Source organism: Lepus europaeus, chromosome 2 (assembly GCF_033115175.1).
Source record: "Lepus europaeus isolate LE1 chromosome 2, mLepTim1.pri, whole genome shotgun sequence".
Classification (NCBI taxonomy): Eukaryota; Metazoa; Chordata; class Mammalia; order Lagomorpha; family Leporidae; genus Lepus; species Lepus europaeus.
Window position 1 is genome coordinate 62,775,521 of NC_084828.1, and position 16,593 is coordinate 62,792,113.

Sequence of the window (16,593 nt, forward strand, 5' to 3'; positions counted from 1 at the left end):
TGCTGATTTTTAAAAAGAATCTTAAGCTAATTTTTAATAGCAGCCTTAGTATTGAACAGAATGCTCCATCTAAATGTTCCCTGGAGGCCAATAATGAAATTTTAGGGGATATTTAAAACATTTTAAAATAGATGTTTATGAGTGCACACTTTCATGGGTGCAATGTGATATGTCAATACATGTAACAGTGTATAAATGATTATATCTGGGTACTTACTTAGCATTTTCATTTCCTGAAATCTAAAAAAAATTTAGCATGTTATAATTGTATGTATTTCTGGGATACAGTTTGAATTTTAATATGTATATATATATAATATGTAGTGATTAAATCAGGATAATTAACATTTCACTGTCCTCCTTAGGTTTTTTTTTTTTGGTGACAGGCAGAGTGGACATCGAGAGAGAGAGACAGAGAGAAAGGTCTTCCTTTTTCTGTTGGTTTACCCCCCAATGGCCGCTGCGGCCAGAGCATTGCGGTCGGTGCACTGCGCTGATCTGAAGGGAGGAGCCAGGTGCTTCTCTTGGTCTCCCATGGGGTGCAGGGCCTAAGGACTTGGGCCATCTTCCACTGCCCTCCCAGGCCATAGAAGAAAGCTGGACTGGAAGAGGAGTGACCAGGACAGAATCCGGCGCCCCAACCGGGACTAGAACCTTGTGTGCCGGCGCCGCAGGTGGAGGATTAGCCTATTGAGCCGTGGCGCCGGCCTCTCCTCCTTAGTTTATACTTCAAGCCTTTAAGAGCTCATCTCTCCAAATTATTCAGAAAATATCTAATAGGTTGAGAACATGGTCCCCTCACTGTGCTGTGGGACACTAGAAGATATTCCTTTCACCTAAAGGTATTTTGGTACCCATTATCCAGCCTGATCTATCTCCAGACCTCCTTCCCAGTCTGCAGTAATCACTGTTCCACATTCAGATTGGCATTTTTGTTTCTTTTAGAAAGATTTTTGCATACAACCTAAAGTTTAAGTTTAAAGTTTATTTTTCTGTGTTTATCAGTATATATCAGCTCAGATTTTAATAATAAAGGGAACACATGCAATTTTTAGGAGACCCAAGGGTACCTTTTAAAAATTGGTATAATTAGATTTTTCAAGATAGTAATAGTATTTGAAAAGTTCTAGGATTGTTAGCTGGTCATTGGTCCTAAGCATCTTTCCCCACAGTGTACACCTAAAGGGTCAGCAATTTCTTTGTTGTACTACCTAGTTTTAGGAAGTGGTGTTTTTAGATCAAGCTAAAGAGTTATCGTATCTCTACATTTTTCAAGGACCCTATATATAATAAAAATAAGTATGTTTTTTTAATTGCCTCTGACTATATGTAGTCACAACTTTACACTTTCAAAAAGCTAATTATCTTAGAGACTTCCTGGTGTTTTCTAAATCTTTTAACACCCTTGTTCATAGTTCAAGGATAGTCTGCATTTGGCCTGAAGCAGTTCTAATAGCTGTAGTCAATTAATCAACCAATATGAAGGTGTTTATCTGACACTGACCTTGTGCTAGGCACTTTGCTGGATATTATGGGATAAACGAAGCCCCTTGAGCTAGTTAATAAATTTTAAGTGATCATGATCCCAAGACATGTCTTTTATCTGAAAACTGAATACTGGGGGCAAATATTCACCAGAGTAATAACTGCAACATCAACTCAAGGGGGTTTTCTTTTTGTTTTCCCTACCAGTTGCCCCATAAGTCCTCATCACTTTTGGTGATCTAAAATGATCACTATCCAAGGCGACAGGCTTCTAGAACTAATTGAATGGAAAAGAAACCCTTGAAAGAGCCTGAAAATATTCAGGTAACATTTTTTCCAGTAGCTGTTGACTGCAACATATAGTGCACTTAGTGCTGGGGATAAACAAAACTTGGGTGCTCTTCTATGGAGATCCTACAGGGTATCAGGGAAACCAGAAGTGTAGTCCCAGGTGGGAGTCATCAGCACTCTAATTGTCGCTCTGCCTGAGAGAAAAAGGCCAACAGTGAGTTCCCCCCAATCTCTTTAAATGAAAAAAATAATAATAAGCTTTAGATTTAGATAGAAGCTGTAGAGGAAAATAATGAGTTAAGAGCCCAGACACAGTTATTCAAAGGAACCCAGCATTGACATCACAGGAGCCTATGATTTAAGGTTTGCCAAAGAATAGAATTGCAATTCCATAGTTGAGAGGGATGTTTTGCTGGGCTCTGACACTTTCAGAGGCAAATGCTTTTCATTGTGCCTGATCAGGTTATCAGTGATGGTTGATTAAAATGATCACCTCCTTCCCCAAGGGGCAGATAGCCTTTATTAAGTAGGTAAGAGTTAGGTCCCAACCTATATCACTGGCTGAAGGTTTGCCATTTTTCTTTGTGGTATTCTTTTAGGCACCCCCACCCAGCCACTGCCAGTAGGTGATTTTTTTTTTTTTTTTTTTGGACAGGCAGAGTGGACAGTGAGAGAGAGAGAGAGACAGAGAGAAGTAGGTGATATTTTTCATGTTCTTGGTTCAGTTTCTCTGTTCGGCTGCACGCTATTCTTTTCCAGCAGCCTGCTTCCTTCCTGACTTCTTCCCTGAAGCTCTCTTCCTCCCATCAGTCTCACTTATTCAAATTCTCAGTTCTCTATATTTCATCACTGAGGTGCTTCCGAGACTGAAGGCCCTCCAGGCTAACTATAGAGAAGGTTGATGATAGAGATGGAGATGATGATAATGATGATGGGAGAATAAAGATAGTGCTATAATTATAATCATTTCCAGAGAGGCAGTAGTTCCAACTCTGAGCCCTAGAGTCACACTGGTTAGTCTCAATGCTAGCGCTGTTACTTCTTACCTTTGATCCTAAGCAAATTGCTTTACCTCCCTGGGACAAAATCTTTCTTCATTGATAAAACAGGAATGAAAATAGTAGTATCTACTACATCATAGGATTGATGGAAGAATTACGTGAATTAAGACGTGTCATATAAGAATGCAAAAAAAGTTATTTAGAAGCTTAGTTTGTAACTTGAACAGTATTAAGGATACTATCTCTTTTGATCACTTTAATAGATGTGGAAATTTTATAGATGTGGAAACTAGCTTGCTCAGTTACAGGATCTGGATTCAAACTCAGGTCTAAGTGACTCCACAATGCCTGCTCATGACTAAAACTTGACACCCCATAGGAATCACAGAACCGAGCAGGAGTACTGCCACCACTGCTTGCTGCAGTCTGTTGATCCCAACAGCTGCTTCAGTGGGGCAGGCACTTGGCTGAACCTCCATCTGAAGGCTTGAGTTCTAGTTCTGGCTTTCATCCACTGCCTTTGTGATCTGAAGCAAGTCACTTAAATGTGTTTGAGGCTCAGATTCATAATCAGTAACCTAGAAATGATAGTAGAGTCCTGTAGAGGATCAAGTGAGGATAGAAGAGGCAACCACACAATTCACTGAAGACAAAGAGGTGCCTAGCTTGCCATCCTGGGCATTTTAAATAGAATAGGTAATATAAGTTAACTTTTAAAAACTTTATCTCTCCTCTGACTTTACTTGAATGTTACTTGCTGCTTCTTCAAAGTGAAAGGTTTATTTTTGTGTCTCTGAGAATGAATCCAAGGTTCTGGGGCATCCGTTGGACCTGAAACTTTGGACTATCAACCACCATAATATGCAAACACATTTACTGGGCAGATAGTTAATAAAAGTAATGTGGACCTTTGTGGGTGTTTGGGAGAATGAATAAGGTCAGAAAAATATGTGAAGCCTCGCTTTGCTGTGACTTTTTGTTACATCAGAGCAATTAGAGTTTTGAGTGGATTGCTTAGTTAAAATCTATCTACACCTTTACTCAGCAGTCAGTTTCTTTCTTTTGCTTTTAAAATATTTATTTATTTATTTGAAAGAGTTACATAAAGAGAGGAGAGGGAAGGAGGAGGAAGGGAGAGAGAGAGAGAGAGAGAGAGAGAGAGAGGTCTTCCATTCACTGGTTCACTCCCCAATTGGCTGCAACGGCTGGAGCTGGGCTGATCCGGAGCCAGGAGCCAGGAGCTTCCTCCGTGTCTCCCCACGCAGGTGCAGGGGTCCAAGAACTTGGGCCATCTTCTGCTGCCTTCCCAGGCCATAGCAGAGAGCTGGATTGGAAGTGGAGCAGCCGGAACTTGAATAGGTACCCATATGGGTTGCTGGCACTGCAGGTGGTGGCTTTACCCACTACACCACAGCACCAGCCCCAAGCAGTCAGTTTCATTGGTTTAGAATGTATATGACCTTTGGAAATAAATCCAAAACTTTTGATGTATTTTATATGTGACAAATCTATTTAACCTATTTCTTAATAATAATTTCTTAATAAACAATCTAATGAACTCCTGGGCTAATATTAAAAACTGCAACAATTACAATGAGATGGAGGGCTTTATCCAGACTTTCATTGATAATAGGCGATAGGATGAGCTTGGCTAAAAGGGAAAAAAAGACAGAACTTAGTATGTTTTCTTGGTATCTAATCTTTAAATACAGCATATTCATGAGGGAGATGTTCGGCACAGTGTTTAGGACTCCACTCGGGATGCCCACATCCTATATCGGAGTCCCTGGGTTTAAGTCCTAGCTGCACATCCAGCTTCCTGCTAATGAGTACCCTGGAAGATAGCAGATGATGGCTAAAGTGGGTCCCTGCCACCCACAGGGGAGACCTGGATTGAGTTCTGAGCTCTGGCCTCTGCCTGGTACAGCTGTAGCTGTTGCAGGCAATTAGGGAGTGAACCAGGCGATGGAAGATTGTTCTCTGCCTTTCAAATACATGCATACACATGTTCATATTTTTTTTAAAAAGTATATTCACATATATAAACTCCTGTTAGTTTTGTAACATCTCACGTAACAAAGTGAGATTATTGACTTCTTTGTCTGGTGAAGAAGGTTGGACCAAGAAATTTCTGGTGTCTCTCAGGGTTGGCAGCTTTGATTGGCCAGGGCAATAGGAATTGAACTTAGCTCATGAGATTTCCTGTTCCCCATCTTGTTGGCAGAAATGCAGAGTGTCAAGGTCTCCGGGTCATTATGTATGAATGCCCAGCAGGATGGGTGGTATTAATAACTGCCTAGGAAACACCAATTAGGTTTAAATCATGTTGATGTGGTCTATTTAAGAAAATTGGAACAAGCACCCCATTTTGGAAAAATTTTCATTGAGAATAGTTGAAAATTAGAAAATAAATTGGTATTTAAAGACTATAACTACGGATACCTGGAAAACGTATTTCTCAAAGTGGCTCAGTTCCCCAGGATCTAGATTGTGGTGTTTGTTGTATAACTCTATGGTGACAGTTGGAAGGTATTTTTGAATGATAAAAGGGTAAACAGTGTAGTAGGCTTCAAGTTTTTTTTTTTTTTTTGGCTATAGTAAACAAATTTGGAAAACTGTGAATCCCCCTCACATATTTGTTCATTAGCATTTAAATTTTTCAAAGTTTATTTTTTTAAAACTTCTTATTTAAATAATTTTAACAGACATACAAATATTTTACATATTTATGGGGTACTATGTCATGTTTCATTCCATGTATACATTATATGATGTCCAACGAGGGTAAATACATTTTTTCAAGCCTTAAAATTTCTTTAAAGTGAAAACAAATGAAAAATTTTTAGTGAGAAATATACAATAAATTAACATTATATATCTTCATCATATGTTTATATCATTGCTAATGGTATAAATGTCATGGACATTGCTTAATAAATTTGTTATATATTTTAATCAAACAATGTAACTTTATAATAGCTTCCATTATCCACTAACAAATTCAGTGTTGACTTTTCTACTTAAAGTTCTACTTTATTAAACATTACCCACCAAAATTTATCCTTCTGTATTTTTTTTTTTTTTTGACAGGCAGAGTTAGACAGTGAGAGAGAGACAGAGAGAAAGGTGTTTCTTTTTGCATTGGTTCACCCCCCAAGTGGCCGCTATGGCCAGCACACTGTGCCATTCCGAAGCCAGGAGCCAGGTGCTTCCTCCTGATCTCCCATTCGGGCAGCACAGGGCTGAAGGACCTGGGCCATCCTCCACTGCACTCCCAGGCCACAGCAGAGAGCTGGACTGGACGAGGAGCAACCGGGACAGGATCCGGCGCCCCAAACAGGACTAGAACCCGGGGTGCCGGCGCTGCAGGTGGAGAATTAATCTAGTGAGCTGCGGTGCCGGCCTGTATTATTTTTTTTAAAGATTTATTTTTTTTATATGAAAGGCAGAGTTAGAGAGAGAGAGAGGTCTCCCATCTGCTGGTTCAGTCTCCAAATGGCTACAACTGCTGGAGCTGGGCCAGAGCTGTGCCAATCCAAAGCCAGGAGCCAGGAGCTTCCTCCAAGTCTCCCATGCAGGAGCAGGGACCCAAGAATTTGGGCCATCTTCTACTTTCCCAGGCTATCGCAGAGAACTGGATTGGAAGTTGAGCAGCCAGGACTAGAACTGGTACCCATATGGGATGCTGGCACTGCAGGCTATGCCACAGTACTGGCCCTTGTATTATGTTTTAAAATTCTATTATCAGTCACTGTATCATACTTCTGTGGTAAAACATTAATTTTCTGTGACTATGGATTAATCTAAGTGATTTTAAATATGTGACTAAAAAATGAAGACTTCAAGTCTGTGTAACAAAAAAAAATCTTTAAACCTAAGTGATCTGTGTTAAAAAAGTTACCATTAGGGGCCGGCACCGTGGCTCACTTGGTTAATCCTCTGCCTGCAGTGCCAGCATCCTATATGGATGCTGGTTCTAGTCTCGGTTGCTCCTCTTCCAGTCCAGCTCTCTGCTGTGGCCCGGGAAGGCAATGGAGGATGGCCCAAGTGCTTGGGTTCCTGTACCTGCATGGGAGACTTGGAGGAAGCACCTGGCTCCTGGCTTTGGATCAGTGTAGCTCCGGCTGTAGCGGCCACTTTGGGGGGTAAACCAACGGAAGGAAAACCTCTCTCTCTTTCTCTCTCTCTCACTGTCTAACTCTATCTGTCAAATAAAAAATGAAAATAAAAAATTTTAAAAAGTAGTTAGTACACAGTTGATAAAAAAAACCCTAAATTAGAAATTTTGATAATTATTAGAGATAATTTTATAATTGCAACTTTATTATAATTCATTATTATAATTTTATAATTATAAAATTTAAAGGAAATTTTTCTTAATATATTATTAGTGTCATATTTCTAACTTCATAATTAGATAGACACTTAAAGTGAATGTTATTATTGAAAGAATTCTGCTTTTTTAAAATATATTTAATTCATTTGTAATATACACAATGAAATTTTGTTTACATCAATAAGTTGGAAGAAAATGAGAGTATTAGTATAACAGTGTCACTCATTTCTTTAGATTCCTTTTGGGTTATGTTCACAATTACAGTGATATATTAAAGTTATCTTTAACGATTTATCGACTTACAACTCAGTTAAGAACGGGCAAAGCCACCTGAATTTCGAAAGAAGAGTGATGAGTTTAGGGCCATTTCCTTTTTTTCTTTTTTTAAAAAAGATTTATTTATTTGAAAGGCAGAGTTACAGAGAGGCAAAGGCAGAGAGGGAGAGAGAGAGAGCTTCCATCTGCTGGTTCAGTCCCCAAATGGCTGCAACAGCTAGAACTGGGCCGATCCAAAGCCAACAGCCTGGAGTTTTCTCCAGGTCTCCCATGAGGTGTAGCGCCCCAAGGACTTGGGTTATCTTCTACTGCTTTCTCAGGCCAAAGCAGAGAGCTGGATCAGAAGTGGAGCAGTGCCCACATAGGATGCCAGCACTGCAGGCGGCAGCCGGCTTTACCAGCTATGCTACAGCCGCTGGCTCCGGGCCATTTCCTTTTTATCAACAATATTTCTAATTGTCTCCTAGTGTCCCTATCAGAGGTTTGTTCCTTACGCCAAGATATGCCCGAAGGTGAGATTTGTGATGGCTGAACCCTGTGCCCTGACTTTGTAGAATGGGAAAAGCTAACCTGCTGTCTGGGGGCCCTCTCAGGCCAAGTACTCAAGAGTTTATCTGGACATGGATTTACTATGTTGTGTGCCTGCATACCCTTGGAAAGTCAGAAACTTCCAAGGCTCTGCAGATCCCAGTTTGAATAGTGGTATGCTAGTAGCCAGTACAAAGGTGCTTTTGCATCAACTTTTTGAAGTGCCCTCATGTCTTATGGTCTCCTAAATTAAAAAGACAAAATTTGAATCTTAGTGAATAAATAGAACACTGCTGAGCAGGGTGAGTGTCTGTTCTTGATTTGCTTCCATGCGTGTGTCTCTGAATTGCCCTTTCCTGAGTGTGAGTTTTATGATCCTGAATCTACAGATTTTCCTCATCAGGGTTGACACCTGAACTGCCTGCAACTTTTCCCCTTGAACATATTCCCCTATTTTGTGCTGATCTTTCTTATATTTGCTAATACTTTAGCCAAGCATACCTTGAATAGTTTATACTAGGAGGAATTACTTGCAATTTTGCAAACAGTTGGCCAGCAGTGAGGTTACTTTTTGTCTCCTCATTTTATCTTGTGGATGCAGATCATAAATTATGATCGTACAGGGACCTCACATATAATTTATATATGAAACCAGAGAGGTTAAGCCAGTTGTGCAAGAGCACAGAGATGGTATGAGAAAAGTGGAATCTGTGTCTCCTAACTTTAAATAGTATACCCTTTGCTACATCATACCTTCTGCTGCCTTTTGCTAAATTGCATTCCTCACCTCAATCCTTTTAATAATATTTCTCCAGGGAACCAGCTAGCTTTTGGCGATTCAGCATTATTTTTTAAATAGAAAGGCATTTACCTTCTCATTGAAGACTTTCTCAAAACAAAAACACTCCTCACCCCTTGGCAATACTTTCCTCTGCACAGTAGGACCCAGCCAGGAAGCCTGGGGCCTGCTGGCCTCAGGGCAGTGGCCCTGGGGGAGGGAGGGGATCTTAACAGGTCAGAGGAGAGGTGGATTGGCAGAGCGGGGGTTGGTGGGAGGTGGGAAGCTTACATCATTTCCCTGCAGCTGGGCTCTGGCGGGGGTGTAAGGCCTTACTTTCCCCTGTACAATAGTTTACCAGATTGACAGGGATTCGTAAAAGAAAGGAAAGGTATGGCAGGATGGATGTTCACCCTGCTCATAAATCTGTGCTATTAGATGAAACTGTCAATAAGTAACCAGAAGCAGCCAGGACTGTGTGTGCTTCGCTCTCCCCCAGCTCAGTTCCTTTCTGCTCCGCCCCATCCCTGCTCTCCGTGCTGCTCAGATCAGCTTCCTGCTTCTCACGAAAGCTGTTCTACTAAAAGCTGGTCTGCTCTCCCTGAAAGCATTATATTCCTAAGACTGAGGCGGGTTTCGTGGAAGTATTGTCGGTTCGGTTTTCTTTTGTGGGGTGGAGGGTGAGGCGAGAATTTAAAAAAAAAAAAAAAAAAGAGAAGGGGGCAGGCTGGAAAGGCAATATCATCATGAATTTTGTTGTCACATCGTGCCGGTGTTATAACCAGCTCTGTAGACTGCTGCTCTGAAAACATTTCTGTGAGAGGTATGTGCTTGAAAACTGGAAAGGTGGCTGGCTGGCTGTTGGCTGTGGAGCACACTGCCGGTCCAGCAGCTGCTCAGGTGGCTCTAAGATCGGTGTGCTTTCTAGTGTTTTGATATGGAAAGGGCAATCATTACTTGAAATGTTAACCAGCTTTAATGGTGAAAAAAACAATGTTAAATGTGTGCTTCATCCCCACATCAGGACTCCTGAATTGCTCATTGTGGCTGAATCCGTCTAGTCAAATCCACCGTGTTGTTCCAGCCTCTTTTGGTGGCAGTTGTCTGTAAACAAGATGATGATCTTTAATACCTCGCTCACTATTTATGAACCACATGACAAAGATTAATGAGAGAGGCTTCAAGTAGCCTAGAAGAAGCTTCAGATTTATTCAGAGTTTTTTCACACTGACAGATTGTAAAAGTAAAAAGGAAATGGTTGATGTTTTCCTGTAATCTAAAGTGAAAGTTTTCAAGTTTAGCGGCTGTGTCATGTGTAAGTGGAAAACTCAGAAGGGGCCACTAAAATTCAGTGTCATAACCTACCATCGTTAATGTCTGACCTGTATTAGGGACAGAAAGCTTTTGAATACATGTGAATGTGTCTTTCCAAAGGAGATTAAGAAACCGAATAAGTGTTTTTATTGAATAATCGGAGAAAGATTAAGAACAAGAATAGAACAAACACCTAAAGAAGCACAGAGAACTGTATATTGGTTACTAAAAATCCTGACCTTTTTGCTGTTGAAAGTCTTAGGAAATGTTTAAAGTAGGAATGTATACTTGTATTTATCTTATAAGATAAAGCTACTAGTGGGAGAGAGCACTTAAACCATAAAGTAGTTTCTGTGTGATTTTAATTATTTTATCATAGAAGAACCTGGAGAAGAATGTTAGCATGTTTTAAATTTATCTTACAAAACTTTGGAATTAAGTTGTTTATTTTCCTGTGAAGATACTGGTACTGCTCTACTCTACAGTGGTGATTAAATTCTTGAAACCTCTTATTTAAGCTATTATAACCCAATTTAAATTCGTCCCTTTAAGAGACTGCATCATTTAAATTTCATTTCTTCTCAAATCTTTGCAAACAGGAGCTAATCTTCATGATCATAGAGGATAACGCTGAGTTTACAAGTTAGAAATATAAGCCATCCTAGGACAGAGAAGATCTGCGAAATAAACCTAACACTGGCCCCTGTGAAGGAATCCACTATCTCACACTCACATGGTGGACACCTGATTCTATTTACCTTGGTCATTCTCAAGCATAGTGACACATTAGGAATCCCAGAGGCATTTTCAGCTCCTACCCTGTCCCAGGCCCTTCCTCAGAGATTATAATTTAATTGGTTAGGGGTGGGGCCCAGGCATTGATAGTTTTAAAGCTATTCCCATGTGTTTCTAATGTGCAGTCAGGGTTGAACACAAGTGGATTAACTGAAGATTCCTGGTGCTGCTGATTTTGTTTGGGGTACTGTTTATATCGACACCAGATCTGCTGTGTTATGTGTCTTCTTAGATCTGAACATGTCCGTCACACCGCAGCTCATGGCTATTGAATGTCATCTTTCACCCCAGATCTTAGCTTTTCCGCACTACACTGTCCTTGCTGCTTCAGTCTTCAGGATGTGTTTTCTCCATCCTTCACCATTCTCGTCCCTTCCCCTTCCTGGAATCGCTCGTTTGTCAGGATCCCTCTGGCTGTGTGGTGTGCAATGCAGGGTGCAGAGGGCTCCAGAGAATACACTAAAGCTGTAACCCCCTGGTTCTGGACCTTAGGCTTCTGTTACTGGTGGCTAAGATTGCACTGTTGACTCACGTGGCGCTCAAAGCTCAAGCTTGGTTCTTTTTCATATGAACTGTACCAAAATCAGGCTCTCCTACCCCATGCTTGTGGACATTTTATTTCTTTTTCAACTGAAGTCCCTAGATTTATATTTATATTTGTGAAACACAAGGGGGAAACCCCAGTGAATCAATTATTCCGCAGAGAAAGTGATATATCCAAACTATATGCCAGACATTTCCTGTATGCACATAGCAGCAATTTCACACAGTGATCTAGGCCATCCATTTGGATCAGCACGTCATCGTCTTGTTGATTCAGTCCCTCTTTCCATCTTCCGATTCATTACTCAAAACTTGCTGTTTCGAGTTATGGATCAGTTTGACTACATAGCCTGTATTAAAGTTTGCATTCAGTACTAGGTCAAATGCCTTTACAGAATCAAAATACATTATATCCATGGTATTCTCTTAGACTGTCAGTGTGACATCTTTACTCTAAAGGAAGCATATTGTATCCATCAAAACATTTTTATTGGTAACAATAGAGGGAAATATTTTACCTCAGAGGAGGTGACTTGTCCAAGATCACACAGTTCACTGCTGTCAAGGCTAGAACCCAAATCTAGCTTTGCTAGTGCCTGCTCCCATGATCTTTGCATCAGACCACAAGTGCCAATACAGTTGTCATCAAGATAAGACTTCAGACAATTGGAAGGAAACAAAAACTGCTATGTATTCTTCACTTTTATTTTTGGATACTTAATATTTAACACCACAACATTTTAATGTATAGCCCAGACTCAAGTCTGTTATTCATTTAGTGTTCTGTCCACAGAAGAAAAAAGGGAAGTAAAATATCTAGTCAGCATTCCTCAGGTAACTGCAGAGAATAGCTCTCAGGAATTCGGGCATTCCAGCTTCCTTTGGGAGGTAGATTGAGATAACACGCTCACACACATGTGCACACTTACACAGGCACATAGTTGATGGTGGAGTAAACATCACTTTGATCTTAATGAATCACACCATGGAGAACCTTTGTAGATTAAGGGAGTGGCATATATGGCCTGTTTTCTAGTTTTTCAGATGCAGGAATTAAGGCATAATCAAGGAAGGCTTGCTGGAGCGGTAGTGCATAGCTGTGTATACGGTACATGAAACATACTAGTGCATAAGTCATACTTAGTATAGACACCTGGGTACCACTCAGCTTTCTTCATTGCCATTTCCCTCAGAGAGGAATTGGATTTTACCTTTCTTATTCTCCCACTTTGCCCTTGGGCACTCGTTGCCTTAACAATGTTGAAAATGGAACAGATTTTTCAAGAATATCTATTACTTTAGAAAAGCTCCTATTTAAAAGCTCAGATAACCAGGTTTATTTTTCTTGCTCTTGACTTATAGGAAAATAAGCTCCTTTTCTCTTGAACAAGTTGGCTTTAAATAGTATAGTGTTTTTTTTTTAATTTACTTATTTTAAAGAGTTACACAGAGAGAGGAGCGGCAGAGAGCAAGGGAGGTCTTCCATCTGCTGGTTCACTCCTCAGTTAGCTGCAAAGGCCGGAGCTGCACCTATCTGAAGCCAGGAGCCAGGAACTTCTCCAGGTCTCCCACGCGGGTGAAGGGGCCCCTGGAGTTGGGCCATCTTCTACTGCTTTCCCAGGCCATAGCAGAGAGCTGGATTGGAAATGGAGCAGCCAGGATTTGTACTGGCGCCCATATGGGATGCTGGTACTACAGGCAATGGCTTTACCTGCTATGCCACAGCGCTGGCCCTGTAAACAGTGTAGTTTTAAAAAAAGTTTATGTGTGTTAGGGGTGGGGAGGTTTTCCAAAGAATGAATCTAACTTAAATGTCTACATCCTCATTAGAGTTCAGTGAGAACTGATTCTAACGCAAAGCTGATCTTAATATTTGATGTGACCCGCCGGCGCCGTGGCTCAACAGGCTAATCCTCCGCCTTGCGGCGCCGGCACACCGGGTTCTAGTCCCGGTCGGGGCACCGATCCTGTCCCGGTTGCCCCTCTTCCAGGCCAGCTCTCTGCCGTGGCCAGGGAGTGCAGTGGAGGATGGCCCAAGTGTTTGGGCCCTGCACCCCATGGGAGACCAGGATAAGCACCTGGCTCCTGCCATCGGAACAGCACGGTGCGCCGGCCGCAGCGCGCTACCGCGGCGGCCATTGGAGGGTGAACCAACGGCAAAGGAAGACCTTTCTCTCTGTCTCTCTCTCTCTCTCACTGTCCACTCTGCCTGTCAAAAATAAAAAAAAAAAAAAAATATTTGATGTGACCCATAATCAACAATGAGAAGTTTAATTATGTTCACTATCTTGTACTTACTAAGGCAAGAAAATATCCTTTAATATATTTTAGAGAGGTTTTCAATAGCAGTTCTTAAAACTTAAGGTTCTACAAGTCAGTTTGGTCACATCAGACTAGGCTATGCCTCCAGCACTTTGGCTAATACACATTTGCTTGTATGTTCTTCAAAGTTTAGAAACTCTGGTTTTGTTAACCTGAGATTGGAATAACAGCAACAGTAATTCTCGGTGAAGCTGCGCCTGCAGAGCATCCTGTTGCTCCCTCTGTGCTGAGAGTTCATGTGTCTGTTTTCTATGTTGTAGCATATCTTAAAATACTCCATTAATGTTTGCTATATTTTTACATGGCTGTTCCTCTTATCTCATATTCTGAAATTTATTCTATGATCCCTTCATTATTTTAGTTTCATAAGATGCTTTTAACCAGATTTTTTTTAAACAGGAAATGAAGATTGAAAATATATAGAACCTTGAACCATGTATATGAAATCTGTAATATGACAATAGATAAAGGTATGAGTATAGTGGAATTACATATATAATACATAGTGGAATTATAGTATATATAGTATATAAATTATTAGTGGAATGAGTAGTACTGAGAATGAAACTTGTATTTAATTTAAAACTAGAGATAGTGAAAAAAAAACATTTATTTTGTTATAAAATTTTAAAATGTAAAGATTTAAAGCCCTAAGTTATTTAAATTCCTATTCAGGTCATGCTTGTAGACATATCTTTTAAAGTTTCAAATTACTTTTCACAAAACACATTATCCTGTGTTTTGTTGTTGTTGTTGATTTTTTTTCCAAATATTTATTCATTTGAAAGGCAGAGTGATAGAGATAGAGGTATGGAGAGAGACAGAGATATTCAATCTCTGGTTCACTCCCCACATGATCAAAATGGTTGGGGCTGGGCCAGGCCAAAGCCAGGCACCTGAAACTCCATATAAGTCTCCCACATGTATGGAAGGGGTCCGAGTATTTGACCATCTTCCACTGCTGTCTCAGGGGTATTAGCAGGGAGCTGGGTCAGAAGTAGAACAGCTGGGATTCCAGCCAGCACTCTAATATGAGATGCCAGTGTTGTAAGCCGTAGCTTAACCCTTGTGCCACAACACCAGACCCTCTTTTTTCCTTTGTTGTTTTCATTATTAAGAGATTGGGTGGAGCTTGTCACAATTTAGGAAGAATGTTCGAAATCTAAAACTTTAGGCTCAGCAAAATGTTATCTTTTATTTTTTAAAGATTTATTTACTTATTTGAAGGGCACAGTTACAGAGAGAGGGAGAGACACAGACAGAGAGATAGAATATCCAGGGTTAAGCCAGGCTAAGCCAGAAGCCTGGAACTCCATCCAGGTCTCTCATGTGGGTGGAAAGGGCCCAAGTACTTTGGCCATCTTCTGCTACTTTCCGAGGTGCCTTAGCAGGGAGCTGGATCAGAAGAAAAGCAGCCGGGACTTGAACTGTCGCTTATATGAGATGTTGGTATCACAGGTGGTGACTTAACCCACTACACCACAATGCCAGCCCCCAAATATTGTTTTTTACACAGGGAACAAGCTCTTTAAAGTTTCTGTGAATTTTCCATAAATCCTATAAATTGGCAAAGAATTGTAAGAAAATAGTGTACTAGTTGCTAAAGTATTAAGAAGTCATAGTTTGATTATGAATGACAAAGCCTCGTATTATAATCATTATTATTATTCTTGTATTTAGAAAGCTCCCAAGAAAATGGAGGTCAAATGTCCAGCCCTTAGGCCTAAGTTGACCCAAATAAAGTACCAAATACGTATATGAATTATATAGTAAAATATATGGATTTTCCCTTGGTTAATATCTGCATGAATCCTATTTAACAAGGGCCTATCCTTGTGGGAGGTCTCAGAAAACTGTGTTGGAAGTGATGGGTTAGCTGAGATCTGATGAATAGATATTAGGTAGTTCGGTTTGGGAATAGTAGGAGGAGAAGCAGAGGCTCTGAAATGAGAATAGCAGAATGCCTTGAAGAGACTAGAAGAAGCTTATTACTGCTGGGCTTTAGATGTGAGGAGGAAGAGTGGCACGATGTCGGTAGAAACCAGAGATTTGGGATTTTGTACTCTTTGATGAGAATTATTAAGCATCATGGTAACACTGAAAAGTATCAAGCTAGGGAGTGAGATGTTTGCATTTGCATTTTGTAAAGATTAGTCTGGTTGCTACAGGAGAAATGTTTTTGGAGGAGTACAAGTGGAGCTGTAAAAATGAGTCAAGTGGTGGCTGTGGGGATGTGAGAAACAGACTGTATGATTATGTATTGATGAACTTGAATTCATGATGCTTTATGATTGGCTAGACATGCGAGAGTAAGGCAGAGTAAACTGCACAATGACTTGAGCACTGAAGTGCATTGGATGGTATACAAGGGATATCTTCGTCTGTTCAGAGGACATTAACAAAATACCATAGACCATGTAGCTTATAAACTGTGAAATTTATTTCTCACACTCCTGGGGGCTGGGAAGTCCAGTTTCAAGGCAGATGGAGTGCCTTTTGAGGGCTATTTCCTGGTCACAGTTGGCACCTTCCCACACTGTCCTCACAAGGTAGAAAGGGCATGGCTCCTCTCTGGGGCCTCTTAAAAAGCCCTAGTCCCATTCATGAGGATACTGCCTCATGACCTAACTACCTCCCAAAGACCTGTCTCCTAAAACTATCATCCTGATGTTTAGGATTTCAGCATAAGAATTTTGGGTGACACATTCCGTCCATAGCAACTGACACAGCAGATCTGAGGGCTGCAAGGAAAAAGATATGTTTAAAATTGTACATGTTGAACTTGAGGTGCCTGTGAATACTTAGATTGAGGTAGTCATTTAAAAGTAAAATATGTCTGGACTTGAGAAGAGAGGAACTGAAATTTAAATTTGACAGTCACTGGCATATGCTAATTGAGGGATCCAGAATGAATGTCATCAGCT

The 16,593-nt window shown here is 40.6% G+C and overlaps 1 protein-coding gene across 7 annotated transcripts in view; it reads left to right on the forward strand.

Moving 5' to 3' along the window:
* BBX (BBX high mobility group box domain containing) overlaps positions 1 to 16,593 on the forward strand; it is a 280,483-nt gene that overhangs the window by 67,489 nt on the left and 196,401 nt on the right. The window contains exon 1 of one of the 7 annotated variants that reach the window (XM_062207572.1): positions 9,254 to 9,518. The exons of the other annotated variants lie outside the window; for them this stretch is intronic. The gene's annotated coding sequence lies outside the window, so the exon portion shown is untranslated. Of the gene's footprint in view, positions 1 to 9,253; positions 9,519 to 16,593 lie in introns of those variants that run through there. 7 annotated transcript variants of the gene reach the window in all.